At 39.3% G+C, this 14,951-nt stretch overlaps 3 pseudogenes; 1 reads left to right on the forward strand and 2 right to left on the reverse strand.

Annotated features, from left to right (window-relative positions):
• Positions 1 to 267: 267 nt before the first annotated feature.
• On the forward strand, positions 268 to 9,543 carry LOC147445253 (uncharacterized; annotated as a pseudogene).
• Positions 9,544 to 11,737: 2,194 nt separating this feature from the next.
• LOC147445254 (uncharacterized) lies at positions 11,738 to 12,493 on the reverse strand (annotated as a pseudogene).
• An 11-nt stretch (positions 12,494 to 12,504) lies between these two features.
• LOC147445255 (uncharacterized) lies at positions 12,505 to 13,449 on the reverse strand (annotated as a pseudogene).
• Positions 13,450 to 14,951: the final 1,502 nt, after the last annotated feature.

The raw sequence follows: 14,951 nt of genomic DNA on the forward strand, positions 1-14,951 counted from the left end.
TTTTTGGGTGAGAGAGAGAGAGAGGGAGAGAGAGGGAGAAAATAAGCTTCTTCTTTTTATTTGAAATAATCCAGGAAAACTCACACATGGCAGGATTTGGTGTGCTTGCTTCACATGGGCATCAAGTACCTCAAAGCTCAGCTAAGGTATTCTTGTGGTGTATGAATATTTTCTTCATATAGCCATTGTTTTCATGTATGCTATAATGCTTACACATGCTTTGTTTCAACTAATGTTAGCTAAAGCAACGAACTTTGTTTGACTCTTATGGCAACAATAAGAGACAAGGAAGGGTCCAATATTCAAGTTATGTTGGAGATTTTCGGCTCCTCAAGCATTTGCGAAGGGCATATTGACGAGGACATTGATATGGAGGACCTTGGGAATGCATTGCAAGACGACATGCAGCTACATGGTATTCCACATGCTAATCCAACCTCTAGTAATGTAAAAACAAATGCACCAGACACTAGTAAGAAAAAGAAAGTTCAAAAATTTAGAGATGAATGATTCCATAAGTTCAATTTTTGGAAACGTCTTGTCATTGAAGATAAGGAATTTATGAAATGCATTTGGTGTGAGAAATACAAGTAGAAAGAGCCATGGGGAAAAGGAAAGGGATGCACAACAATTCAGACAGGTGCTATTCACAAGCACAAAAGATCTCTCGAGCACATATTTGCAACGTTGAAAATGCTTAATGAGGGAGGTATTCAAATCAAAGAGCATGTGGAAGTCTTGAGTAGCAAAGTACAAAAAAGAGTCATGACTTGCATGAAGTTGATGTATTTTGTTGCCAAAGAAGACCTTGAATGCAGGAAGTACAAAAAAGTATGCGACTTAGCATATGCTCTAGATGTGCAAACCATGCTTGTCAGAAATCATTATTCTTCATATACCAATGTCATGGCAGGAAAAGACTTTTCTTCTTGCATTTCTGAATATTTACAAAACATGCAATTAGGTGAAGTGAAGCAAAGCACTTTTTTCTTATTGATGATTGATGAATCAGAGGTTTAGAGAAACATCTCATTGTTTATATTTCTTTTTTTTGTCATGTGCTAGCTTGGGTGTTTGTAAAACACAGTTTGCAAGACTGGATATTGTTGCCGATGGATCAACCCAGACAAAGTATGATGCACTTAAGAAAGTGCTACATGAGTTGGGTCTTGATATACATCACATGGTAGGTATTGCAACGGATGGTGATAGCTCAATGCTTGGGTGCCATGATGGTTTAGTGGCAAAATTGAGAAGAGACATCCCTCATCTTCTCAGCACACACTGCATTGCACATAGAGAGAAGCATTGGGTATTCTTGATGCATCGAAGTGTTTTCCTTGTTTGTCTTATATTGATAAGATTGCAAATAAGATTTACTCTTGGATTCATGGTTCAAGTTTACGACATACAGGATTTTAGAATCTTTTGAAAGAGATGAATTTACATGTTCTTGAAGTCTTACAGATTCATGGAGTTAGATGGCTTTCTCGTGGAAATGTTATGGAGAGATTGGTTGCATTGATGCCAGGAGTTCTTACTTTTTGGAAAGAGGGAGCCCCTGCTTGGTGTAAAAAGTTATGCATATACAAGGTTCTATTTGTCATTCATTTGCTTGCTGATGTACTTCATGATTTGAATGTGCTTAGCAAACATTTTTAGGAAGTGATGTTGACATAGCTTCCATAAGTGCATATATTGAGATCACTTTGTCCTCGCTGAGGCGAAAGTTCTTAGCGGTGGATGATTTTGCAAAAGGTACAATTTTTTTGAAAAAGTTTATGTCAGACACTGCAAATGGGACATGGATGTATGTAAATGAAATGGAAGTGGAGTATGTGCATACTTTGGTATATGAGAGAGAATACCCGGCAAAGATAAAGAAGGTAACTATATTGATCCTGAAGGTGGTGATGTAGACGCATGTAAGAAGCTTGCAAGGTCAAAATTTTGTCCAAAAAGTAATTGATTGCGTTAATAATCGATTTCTTGATGTATATTTCTTGAATGCTACGAACACTACAAGAGGTTATGTGCACTTGTGACGCTTTTAGCGACGGAAATACATTGGGTTTCTATACTCCCCAGCGTCGCTAAGACCGTCGCTATAATCATCACTATACGTGTCGCTATATAGCGACACATATAGCGACCGTTACAGTCCTTCTGTAGCGACGCTTATAGCGACGTAGCAGAACCTTATATAGAGATGCTTATAGCAACTCTTGAGAGTAAAATTTTTTGGGTGGTAGGGCATTCAACCATGTTGATTGTTTCCAGAATAGAGTAAACCTAAATGAATCCAAGATAAGCCCAGATTCACGTTTGAAAGAAAGTGCAGACCCAAAGTAGTTACCCAAAGACACTATAACCATTAACTCCATCATGCATAGTATTGTTTGCAGAATAAAGATACAAAACTAACAAAAGTAATTGGACGAAATTAAATTGACAAAAGTAAATGAATGACAATTATACACATCATAGGCAAAATCACTTGATTGTTAAGCTTTGAGCAAATACATGGTTTTCCAATAGTTACAAAAAGACGTATACACGTCATCTCATTATACATGCTATGACAAAAGGAAACTAATGCTATCTGGCTACGGCTAGATTGACGTCGTCTAATCAAACGTCTCATTATGTCCAAGTGGCGTATCTGTCGGATTCTGCAAAAAAAGCAATAAAAATTTTTGTAAGTATAAACATAGAATAACAAAACAATCTATTTTCTTGGCTTATCATTAAAATACAACAAATGTAAAAGAGTAAAGTGAAATACTAACCATGCCACCACGAGAACTCAGAATGTCCATCAGGGCCTTTAAGCCCTTTTGCCTGCGTACTCGCGCTCGTACAGTGTGGGTCATGTCCTGTCATCAACCACTGTTCGAAACATACAAAGAATCCATTATGTTAGAATCTAAAAGTACAAATAGACGTAACTGCCAAACCTAAAGAGCAATGCAAAAACATTTACAAAATTGGCCTCAAATGATGTCCACCCACCGCTCCCCAAGTGGTGCGAGCTCCCTACCTCTACTCGTTCTTTGGCTGCCTCCTTTTGTTGCTTCCACCTGTCAGAATTCTCGTGCGCTGCTCGCTTCGCATTCTTCCAATCTTCTTTGGCCAGCCAATCTGGTCTGTTCCACCCATGCTCTATTTCTTTTTGTGCTTAAAAACGCTTGTGCTTGCAGTATTCGTGCATTCGAACCTTCATCAGGTCTTCATTGAAGCGCTCATCCCGACTTGACGCGGGAAACTCGCCATACAACATACTGATGACTCTGTCTTTTAATTCATTTAGCACTTCACTCAAGGTGTTTAGTATGTAGTGTTTAAAGACCTGAGAGCAAAGACCGCGCATGCGCGAGATCATTTTCTTGCCTTCGTCATCCAAGATGCTGCCACCACTGATGTCGATCGAGTACGGCAAGCCCTCTCGCCTGTGATGAGTGAACCTGGGTGTCTCGGCAGGGGTCTCTAGAGGCATCTCGATGGGGGTACGGACGTCATGTGTCTACATTGGAGTCTGGGCCCCGAAGCGAGGAGTGTCGATTGGGGTGACTCTCGGAGGAGTAGCTAGTGGTGTGTAGACAAGAATGGCCGATAGCCGTGCAAAACCTGGTGTAGATGGCGATGCCGTGGCTGTTGTGGAGGTGGGAAAAGAAGGGGAAGGTAAGGAGCCTCGTCAAACACGAGGTGTTGTTGAGGCATCAACAACGGCATCCCAGAGCAACCGCCACCACCACCACTAGAATGTTGGTGCCTAGACAAGTGTGAAGATCGTCTCATCGACACCAAAGCTTCGGAGTGTGTTGAATGCTCCAAAATAGAGGGAGATGTTGAAGGAGTGGAATGACGCGATGGTGCTCTAGAGCGATGATGCTCCTCGTACCACCTCCTCTGCTGGGGTGACAAATAAGAAAGAAACTCATCATCATCCATACCTGCATTAAACACATGAACATTTAATCTTAATATTGAATGGAGAAGAAAACATGGAAAAATTATAATCTATACTATAGATAATAGGGAGAGGGATTCCTATGTAGAGAGAGAGAGAGAGAGAGAGAGAGAGAGAGAGAGAGAGAGAGAGAGAGAGAGAGAGAGAGAGAGAGAGAGAGAGGACTCATTTAAAGGGGGAGGAATTCCTGCGTAGAGAGATTCTTGTAAAGTTCTTGTGAATTTATCTCCTGTGTGCATTCTACGTATCTTGTAAAAGGATGAAACTCGTAGTGCGATGGAGACTGAGGCTGCAATCGCGAAGGAGGTGATCCGTCCCTGCTCATAGATACTTCTCGTCCCTCCACTAGATCTAGTGAAGGGACGAGCAGCATCTATGAGCAGGGATGGATCACCTCCTTCTAGTGGAGGGACGAGAAACATCTATGTATGAGCAGGGACTGATCACCTCCTTTGCGATTGCAGCCTCAGTCTCCATCGCACTTGGAGCACAGTGTTGCGTCGACATATCATACTTTCACGACACACTTAGGAGTGTCTCTGCTTGTGAGAACATACGTGGAGCATACCTGGAGTGGAAGCAATGACGATTAAACACAATTTAAATTTCTCAAGTATAGCATATAGACAGGAATGGACAAAAAGCCACGTGAATACGATCTATATTATAAAACGGAGCAAAATTGTTCAAATACAATGTTTATGGCGCTCGGCATAACTCCCTATGTCTATATAGAGCTCTTCATTTAGGCAATTGTCCTCCATTTCATTTTGTAGATCCTCTGCATGCACTCATAGAGAGTAGCAGCTTGATGCTCGTCTAGACCACCTCAACGGCTTCTGACTGAGCATCTTCTCTGATCTCCTCCATTGATGCCGTTATCATTGGCACATGGTAGCCCTCATACGTCCGTGCACTACGAGGGGCTACTCTATGACGTACCACCTGTTTGATGCAGACTTTGTAGGATGAAATATCACCTGCCAGGGCCACATAACTTACATGAGAGCTTCCAAGCACATAACTTTTAAAATTGGATGTCAACTATTTACAGACTTACTTGTTCACAATGCTCGGGTAGTAAGAAAGTGTCTCTTAGGTCAGTCCATTTTTTAGTTGAATCCACGTCAAGGAAATCAGACTCTCCTCTGCGCACAGTAGCGTTGCGACCCTCCATGTCTATCTTGAACCATTGCACGTCGAACAAGTCGATAAAAAATCCTCTATAATAGATCCTCAAAATCTCTTGTAGCGTGCCGAAGTAAGTGAGTTTCGCCACCATAGGATTTGCATCAGAGGACCGTTGTTGACTACTCTATTCAAATTTTGCCATGATTCCACAATCTTGAGCTTTTTGTCGATCTGTTCCACCCTAAAATGTCGACCTTTACACTAGGTTGCTGTGTATGACTTATACTACAACCAACAAAGATTATCAGTGGCTGTTCAAACATCTAGAAAATCGCTAGTCATACATTACAAACTTACCTTGGTCGTGCAACCCCGAGAGTACTCCCACTCCTCCTCAATCACTTCTTCACCACATTGTTGTGCGCTTTTCAATTGGTTGTGCAACCATCTTAAGCTCATGAATGTTGGTAGGCTCTCCAGACTCGCCGGATAATGCATCGACGGTCGTCTTTCCCATCTCCACTCATTTCGTGCCCTTTGTCGCTCTTGCTTTGCATCCTTGTATTGTGAAATCCACTTTTGCATCACTGGATTGTGAAGCATGCAAAATCGGTTGATTTTAGCCTCTAGATCTTCCGTCATCTTCTTCTCAACATCGAGATTGCACATGACAATTCTAGATATGTGCTCATCATCTATGGTTCGCTATAGCGTGTCCTGGGCTTTATCAAATCCGTCTAGCCACCCAAACTAGGGACTCTGATACCAGCCAACCTTCTGCCATGCTACCCTCCGGATGTGCCTTCTGACACACATATCCCTTGAGTGTTTTCATGAAATGCTCTAAAAAGAACATCCATCTGGAATGTACTGCGCCATCTATTTCCACCCTATCAACTATGTGAACAAGAAGATGCGCCTGAATGGTTAGCATGGTAGTAGGAAAGTGTTTCTCAAACATGCACACAACCTCTGCAGCGTTTAGTTTGGTGAATGGTATGGAGTCTACATTGTTCTCCTTTTGTGAAGACATCCTCGGTGGCTCTCTTCCCAAAAGGCCATCACGTAACTCATGATTCTCTAGATGATACGCTTGATGACCTTCATAGATTTGCTTCTTCAATGAGGGCACCCAACGTGCATTAAGTCTAGGTCCACATGTGACACATGCTCTGTATTCGCTTGTTTAAAGCCCTATACGTATACACATGACAATAGATAAGCTTGAGAAAAACCAAGGTTTACAGTGTTTGAGTTTGAGTGTAAATCACTTGAGCATTCTGCTAGTCTGGGATAGTCATGCATGGTCCACAATAGAATTCGTCTGATCAAAACATTCCGTCGACCTATGTGTCGGCTCATATCCACCACTTCTATGTCAATCCACAATTCTTGTAGCTCTTCCAATAGTGTACAAAGATACACATCCATATTCTTCACTTCATACCACCCCGGCACAATCAAGCTTAGAAACAGGTACCCCTTCTTGGTAGTCAATCACGGGGGAATGTTGTAGTTGACGATGACAATGGGACATACACTGTAAGATCTTGATCTTTTACCAAATGGATTTATGCCATCCATCCAAACTTTGCTTGCATGTTGAAAAGAACCAGGAGCGCCTTCAATCTAGACACACGTGCTCCATCATACAATGGCGTATCGACTGCACTTTTCATATCATCATAGATAAGCCTTTCTGAATCCATGATCGTCTCAATCATTTCATCGATCTCAGGCTCAAACATTGCCTCATTGGGAATGTGGTCCGCATGATCATTCTCCAAGTTGTTAGAGGCTACATCTTGCGGCCTCATGTATGCTGCTTGACCAAAGTGCCTGCAAATACGTCTATTGGGTTGCAAGATTGCTGTCTGTTGGCCAGCGTCAGAGTCCGACGAGTTATAATTGGCACCAACTTGATCTATAATAGATGGATCAAACTCGCCAAATTCGTGAACGTGCTGCAAAGAAACGCGTCTTGTCCGTCACACAACATGGTTGCATTGATTACAAGGAGATAAGATCCTTGTAGATAGGTGTTTCGGTCGGACGGCCTCACATCCTCGTCACTACTCATAATGAATGTAAAAACCTTATAACCTAAACATAAATTTAATCTTCTATTGGCATCCTCCGTCTTTTATCTCTCTCTCTCTCTCTCTCTCTCTCTCTCTCTCTCTCTCTCTCTCTCTCTCTCTCTCTCTCTCTCTCTCTCTCTCTCTCTTTGTTGACATTGTAAACTAGTTCACATTCTCTAGTCATGTCCGATCCCCGCACACCGCAGTTTAGAGGTGCATGGAGATTAGAACCACCGGGTTATGATCTTGTCTTTATTGGTCAATGCCTATATTTGTGGGTACGAGAAATCTACACACCCACGTCTACATGATAGTGCATGTAGTGGACAAAACCCCTTTGCCTCTTCTCTAGCTGTAGCAATTCACAGCATCTTAACATCTCTTCATAACAGATCCTTGTTCGAGGGATTACTTAGCACGTTACCTGTTGGCCTCCAATCTGAGTATCATGTCGTTGAAAGCTTTCCAACTTAAGGTCGCATCCGTAGAGAGGAAGAGAGGGATCACCGTTCGCCTAACTCTAATTTTTTTTTTTTTTGTAATCCCGAAGGTAGACTTTAATATAAAAACTAAATCCAAAATCTAATCTTAAATCTAACCTAATTGAACATATGGTGATTTTGAGCTAATTGAACATAGTTAGTGGGTGAGTTAACAGGTGTCAGATTCTGATGGGAATATACATATTGTGTGTAACTAGTGTTTGCTCTATGGGCAAAGCCTTCATTGACATGCCCTAAAATCTAACCTAAATCTAATTTAATCTAATCTAATCTTAAATCTAGATCTAATCTAATCTTAAACTCAACATAAACCTAGACCTTATCTAATCTTAAATCTAACCTAAACCTAAATGTTATCTTACTTAAATCTAAATCTAATCTAATCTTAAATCTTGTCTTAATCTTAAATCTAAATCTAACTTAATCTTAAACTCAACATAAACCTAAATCTAATCCAATCTTAAATCCTAAACCTAAATGTAATCTAACTTAAATCTAACCTAGTTAATCTTAAATCTTGCCCTAATTTTAAATCTTCCCATTGCATTGCCTCCTTCCAAATCGTCTTTGTTTCCTCTTCTATCTGCCTTTTCAAAATAGCTTCCTCCTCAGCAGTCAGTCTTTTTGGAGTAGTGGAAGGTTCCACTTCTAAATCTAACATACTGTTAAACTCAACATAAACCTAAATCTAACCTAAACGTAAATGTAATATAATCTAATCTTAAATCTAATTAAAATCTTTAAGTCTAACCTAATTTTAAATTTAGCATAAATTTTAAATATAAGTTAAATTTAAATTAACTTAATCTTCAATCTTAATCTAACCTAATTTTAAATCTAACCTAACCCTAAATCTTAATATTCATATTTTCTCTACTTTTTGTATCTCTCTCTCTCTCTCTCTCTCTCTCTCTCTCTCTCTCTCTCTCTCTCTCTCTCTTTGTTTTCTCCCCTTACCTCTCTCTTTTTGTCTTCTCCCCCCCCCCCCCCCCCCCCCCCTCTCTCTCTCTCTCTCTCTTCCTCTGTCAATGTGTGTGTGTGTGTGTGTGTGTATGTGTTCTTTGTTTATGCATGTGTGTGTGTCTGTATGTGTTTTTTGTTTATGCATATGTGTATGAGTTCTTTGTTTATGCATGTGTGTGTGTCTGTATGTGTTATTTGTTTATGCATGTGTGTACTCTCTCTCTCTCTCTCTCTCTCTCTCTCTCTCAAAGACACATGTGTGTGTGTGTGTGTGAGAGAGAGAGAGAGAGAGAGGGAGAGAGAGAAAGAGGGGAAGGAAACATGAGAGAGAGGAGAGGGAAGGAGCATACCTGTCTCTCCTTCCTCTCCTCGTGTGTGTGTGTGTGTGGGGGGGGGGGGGAAGAAATACAGAGAGAGGGAGAGCACAGGTTTACCTCTTTCGCTTGAGGGCCGAAACTCAGATCTGAGATCTGAGTTTTTGGCACTCTCGGTTTATTTTTTATCCCTATCAGCATCACTATGGACGTCGCTATACAACAAAGAAAATAGCGACACCCATAGCGACGCTCATAGCAATGTTGTGGATTTTCACTTTTGAGCGTCACACTGCGAGCCTCGCTAATGTGAAGTACCTCTTGTAGTGGAAATTGTTTTCTCCACAATTTTATCCAAAGGATGCTAAGCGCTCCAAGTCCTCAATGGAGCGAGTAGAAGAAAGCAAATGAATGGTTGAGTTGACTGTTGGAGAAGCTGGGAGGCTCCCTTGTGGATGCGCAAGGATGTAGAGATGAAGTTTTGTCTTTCACAGATTACGTTGTATTATGCATGTGAGACGATATCTATGAAGGATGTATGGCAGCTTTTTGCATCTAATGCTCATTGGCAACGTACTTAGGCGAACTTAGGCAGTTGATTCTTGTCCTTCCAGTGTCATTTGTATCTTGTGAAAGAGGTTTCTCAAAGAAAAATGCTATAAAAACTTGTACTCGTCAATGCCTAAAGGAGGATACACTTGAGATGCTTATGCGTATTTCCTTGATAGGTCCAAAGAAAGATGATATTGATTGAATGTCTGTGTATAAAATTTGGGAGCTCAGGAAATGTCAAAAAGCAACAGATCCATAGACATCTTGTTGATGCTTGCATTGCAATACTAATCTATTTGGTTGAAAACTAATTTTCATGGATTACGGATGGTATGATTTGGATCTTATGGATCACATAGCTCTAACTAGTGCTATTGTGTTTACTTTTTGCAGGTATGGATCAAGTGAGATGGTGTGTATCAACTTGTTGTAGAGAATGCAAGTTTTCGGCATAACTTGTCATTGATCAGCAGCCTGTGCTAGATTTATGTTTAATTATGTTTTTTATGCAGGACCAATTTCGAGTCATGTTCGAAGGTAGTGTGTTTGGTATTTTGTGCATTTCTAAATGGAATTTTTCAGCCAAGCATTTAGTATTTCATGACTTATGAGGTAGTGGTGCTCGTTCACATTTTTAAAATGAGAATTCAACAAAGTGCTATTTTCCAAGCAGGGTCTTTACATTATCAGATTTTGGTAATTTTAAGTTTTGTGACAATCATGTGTAATGAGGTAACTTCTAGTTGTTGCTCTTTTCTTTTTGGAACTTTTTTGTAAGCTTGTTACGACAATGTGTAGTTCTTTGAGATGTAAAAGTTTTTACTTGTTAGGTTGCTCTCTCATAAAAGAGCTTGGCTACTCTCAAGTGCCAAATATATGTGACAACAGGTAATCCAAACAACTCGCTCTTTACGTTGCAAGTATCTAAGATTGCATGTTGACAATTTGTTTCATTCACAACCAATATGACCACATAATGCTACTCATTAATTGGGTGTTTTTGTGTAGGTTTGCAGAACATATGAGAAGATAAGTGGTGTTAGCCAAGGAATTCTAATTTTAATATTGCACTCAGATTGCGAAGAGAGGTAAGTTTAAGCCTCCAAATTGATACTTGAATACACGTGTTGATGATTTTTTATAACTAAATTGTATGTCGTAATTAGGTTATCTTCCATATCTAGATTGTATGAGTTTTGTTGACTAGTTTTGCTTAAATGGTATCAGCAAGATTACTTGTTGTTTGATAACTGGATAATTTGCGATAATTGAAAATTTTAGGGAAGCTTAGATCTTTGTGGGAAGTTTCATATGAATCTCAATGGATAGACAGAGGGTGTCCCTACCTTTGGCTAGTGGCGAGCTGTTTGGATTACCTGTTGTCACATATATTTGGCACTTGAGAGTATCCAAGTTCTTTTATGAGAGAGCAACCTGACAAGTAAAAACTTTTACATCTCAAACAATTACACATTGTCGTAACAAGCTTACAAAATTAAATGTATCTCAAAAGTTCCAAAAAGAAAAGAGAAGCAACCAGAAGTTACCTCATTACACACAATTGTCACCAACTTGAAATTACCAAAATCTGAAGAGCCTGCTTGGAAAAGAGCACGTGTTGAATTCTCATTTAAAAAATGTGAACGAGCACATCACCTCACAAGTCATGAAATACTAAATGCTTGGCTGAAAAATTCCACTTAGAAATGCACAAAAGACCAAACGCACTACCTTCTAACATGACTCAAAATTGGTCCTGCATAAAAAACATAATTAGACATAAATCTAGCACAGGCTACTGATCAATGACAAATTATGCCAAAAACTTGCATTCTCTACAACAAGTTGATACACACCATCTCACTTGATCCATAGCTACAAAAAGTAAACAATAGCACTAGTTAGAGCTATGCGATCCATAAGATCCAATCATATCATTACGTAATCCATGAAAATTAGTTTTCAACCAAATAGATCAGTATTGCAATGCAAGCATCAACAAGCCGTCTATGCATCTGTTGCTTTTTGACATTTTCTAAGCTCCCAAATTTTATACACAGACATCCAATCAATATTATCTTTCTTTGGAACTATCAAGGAAGTACGCATAAGCATCTCAAGTGTAGCCACCTTTAGGCATTGACGAGTACAGGTTTTTTTAGCATTTTGCTTTGAGAAACCTCTTTCACAAGATACAAGTGACACTGGAAGGACAAGAATCAACTACCACAACTTTAGTAAGTTCCAATAAGTACATTGCCAATGAGCACTAGATGCAAAAAGCTGCCAGGCATCCTTCATAGACATCATCTCACATGCATAATACAACGTATCTGTGAAAGACAAAACTTCATCTCTACATCCTTGCGCATCCACAAGGGAGCCTCCCAACTTCTCCAACAGTCTACTCAACCATTCATTTTCTTTCTTCTCTCACTCCATTGAGGACTTGGAGCGATTAGCATCCTTTGCATAAAATTGTGGAGAAAACAATTTCGTAGCATTCAAGAAAATTACATCAGGAAATCGATCATTAACGCAATCAATTACTTTCTGGACAAAATTCCTTGCAAGCTGCTTACATGTGTCTACATCACCACCTTCAAGATCAATATAGTTACCTTCTTTATCTTTGCCAGGTATTCTCTCATATACCAAAGTATGCACATACTCCACCCCCGTTTCATTTACATGCATCCATGTCCCATTTGTAGTGTCTGACATAAACCTTTTTTAAAAATTTGTACCTTTTGCAAAATCATCTGCCAAGAACTTTCGCCTCAGCGAGGACAAAGTGATCTCAGTATATGCACTTATAAAAGCTATGTCAACATCACCTTCCTGAAAATGTTTGCTAAGCACATTCAAATCATGAAGTACATCAGCAAGCAAATGAATGACAAATAGAACCTTATATATGCATAACTTTTTATACCAAGCGGGGGCTCCCTCTTTCCAAAAATTAAGAACTCCTTGCATAAATGCAACCTCTACATAACATTTCCACGAGAAAGCCATCTAACATCATGAATCTGTAAGATTTCAAGAACATGTAAGTTCATCTCTTTCAAAAGATTCTGAAATCCTGTATGTCATAAATTGGAACCATGAATCCAAGAGTAAATCTTATTTGCAATCTTATCAATATAAGACAAACAAGGAAAACACTTTGATGCATCAAGAATAGCCAATTCTTCTCTATGTGCAATGCAGTGTGTGCTGACAAGATGAGGGACGTCTCTTCTCAATTTTTGCCACTAAACCATCATGGCACCCAAGCATTGAGCTATCACCACCCGTTGCAATACCTACCATGTGATGTATATCAAGACCCAACTCATGTAGCACTTTCTTAAGTGCATCATACTTTGTCCGGGTTGAACCATCTGCAACAATAACCAGTCTTGCAAACTGTGTTTTACAAACACCCAAGCCATCACATGACAAAAAAGAAATGTAAACAATGAGATGTTTCTCTAAACCTTTGTCCGTGGATTCATCAATTATCAATGAGAAAAAAGGAATTTGCTTCACTTCACCTAATTGCATGTTTTGTAAATATTCAAAAATGCAAAAAGAAAAGTCTTTTCCTACCATGACATTGGTATATGAAGAATAATCATTTCTGACAGGCATGGTTTGCACATCTATAGCATATGCTAAGTCACATACTTTTTTGTACTTCTTGCATGCAAGGTCTTCTTTGGCAACAAAATATATCAATTTCATGCAAGTCATGACTCTTTTTGGTACTTTGCTACTCAAGACTTCCATATGCTCTTTGATTTGAATACCTCCCTCATTAAGCACTTTCAAAGTTGCAAATCTGTGCTCGAGAGATCTTTTGTGCTCGGGAATAACACCTATCTGAATTGTTTTGTAGCCCTTTCCTTTTCCCCATGGCCCTTGTATTTCTCACACCAAATGCATTTCATAAATTCCTTATCTTAAATTCTTACTAATGTCTGGTGCATTTGTTTCCACATTACTAGAGGTTGGATTAGTAGATGGCACACCATGTAGCTCCATGTTGGCTTGCAATGCATTCTTAGGGTCCTCCATATCAATGTTCTCATCATGCCCTTCGCAAATGCTTGAGGAGCCAAAAATCTCCAACATAACTTGACTATCGGACCCCATGTCTTGTGCATTGCTTCCATGTCTCTTATTGTTTCCATAAGAGTCAAACAAAGTTCGTTGCTTTAGCTAACATAAGTTAAAACAAAGCATGTAAAATAAGCCTTATAGCATACATGAAAACAATGGCTATATCGAGAAAATATTCATACACCACAAGAATACCTTGGCTGAGCTTGAAGGTACTTGATGCCCATGTGAAGCAAGCAAACCAAATGCTGCCATGTGCGAGTTTTCTTGGATTATCTTCAAATAAAAAGAATAAGCTTATTTTCTCCCTCTCTCTCCCTCTCTTTCTATCTCTCTCTCACCCAAAAAAAAATTTCAAGCAAATCCTGTTTTCTCTGTTTTGGTCCTTAAAAGGTTGGAGTTTTAATGTTTAATTTACTTTGGAGTTCATAACAAAGCTCCACTCCTTTCAAATAGGAATGATATGAAAGCGATAAGATACACACATCTTTTTTTAATCCTCAACAGTCACGCTTATGTTTTGGCTTTTGAAAGTTTTCTTATCTAGTGTACTTTTCACACTTTCATGTTCTTAAGATATATCTACTTCATTCAAATAGGATGCATATAAAAGCAATAACACATAAAAGATTTAAAACAGGTACTAACATTGGGATTTTATATTTATTTGGTTCTTATCATAAAACAACTTATCTTTTTGTCTTCAAAAGTCTTGAGTTTGCTTATTTGATTCAATATCAATGCGCATGTACTTACCAGGAAGTCTACCGGGAATCAAGTATTATGGGAAGCTAAGAACATCATAACTATTTTTCTTCTCACATCTATTTTAAAGACACTGAATGCACCAGGTTCAAAGCGTGGAAATAGAATGAGCATGCACTTGCTATATTATTCTTTAGCTCCCTTGCACATATGTGCTCAATGCTTGCCGATTTGCTCTCATAAGGCGCACCGCACTTCTGGCGAAGGCTTTTAGGCACACTGTTCACGCACCAATGCAGCATGCAGTCGACCTTTGGATTGGAGAAGTCTGAAGAGCTAGGCTATTGCGGGAAACGCAGAGTTGTGAGGTTCAAATCAGAATAGGATATTTTGAGTTAGTAATTATTTCCTTTTACGCTAAAAGATCAGGTGCCCGTGGGCCTTGGCCCTCTTTTAAAAAAAACCTTCTACTTTACAAACGTAAAATTGACCCTCTACTTTCTCAAACTTAAAATTGACCCTTGGAGTTGGACGTTTACTCTCTCAAAGCTATTAACAAGTTAGCAATATATATATGTGTGTGTGTACATACTTGGGACGCCCAAGGTATATACTTCGGCCTTCT

Source organism: Adiantum capillus-veneris, chromosome 12, assembly GCF_014529385.1.
Source record: "Adiantum capillus-veneris isolate H3 chromosome 12, ASM1452938v2, whole genome shotgun sequence".
Classification (NCBI taxonomy): Eukaryota; Viridiplantae; Streptophyta; class Polypodiopsida; order Polypodiales; family Pteridaceae; genus Adiantum; species Adiantum capillus-veneris.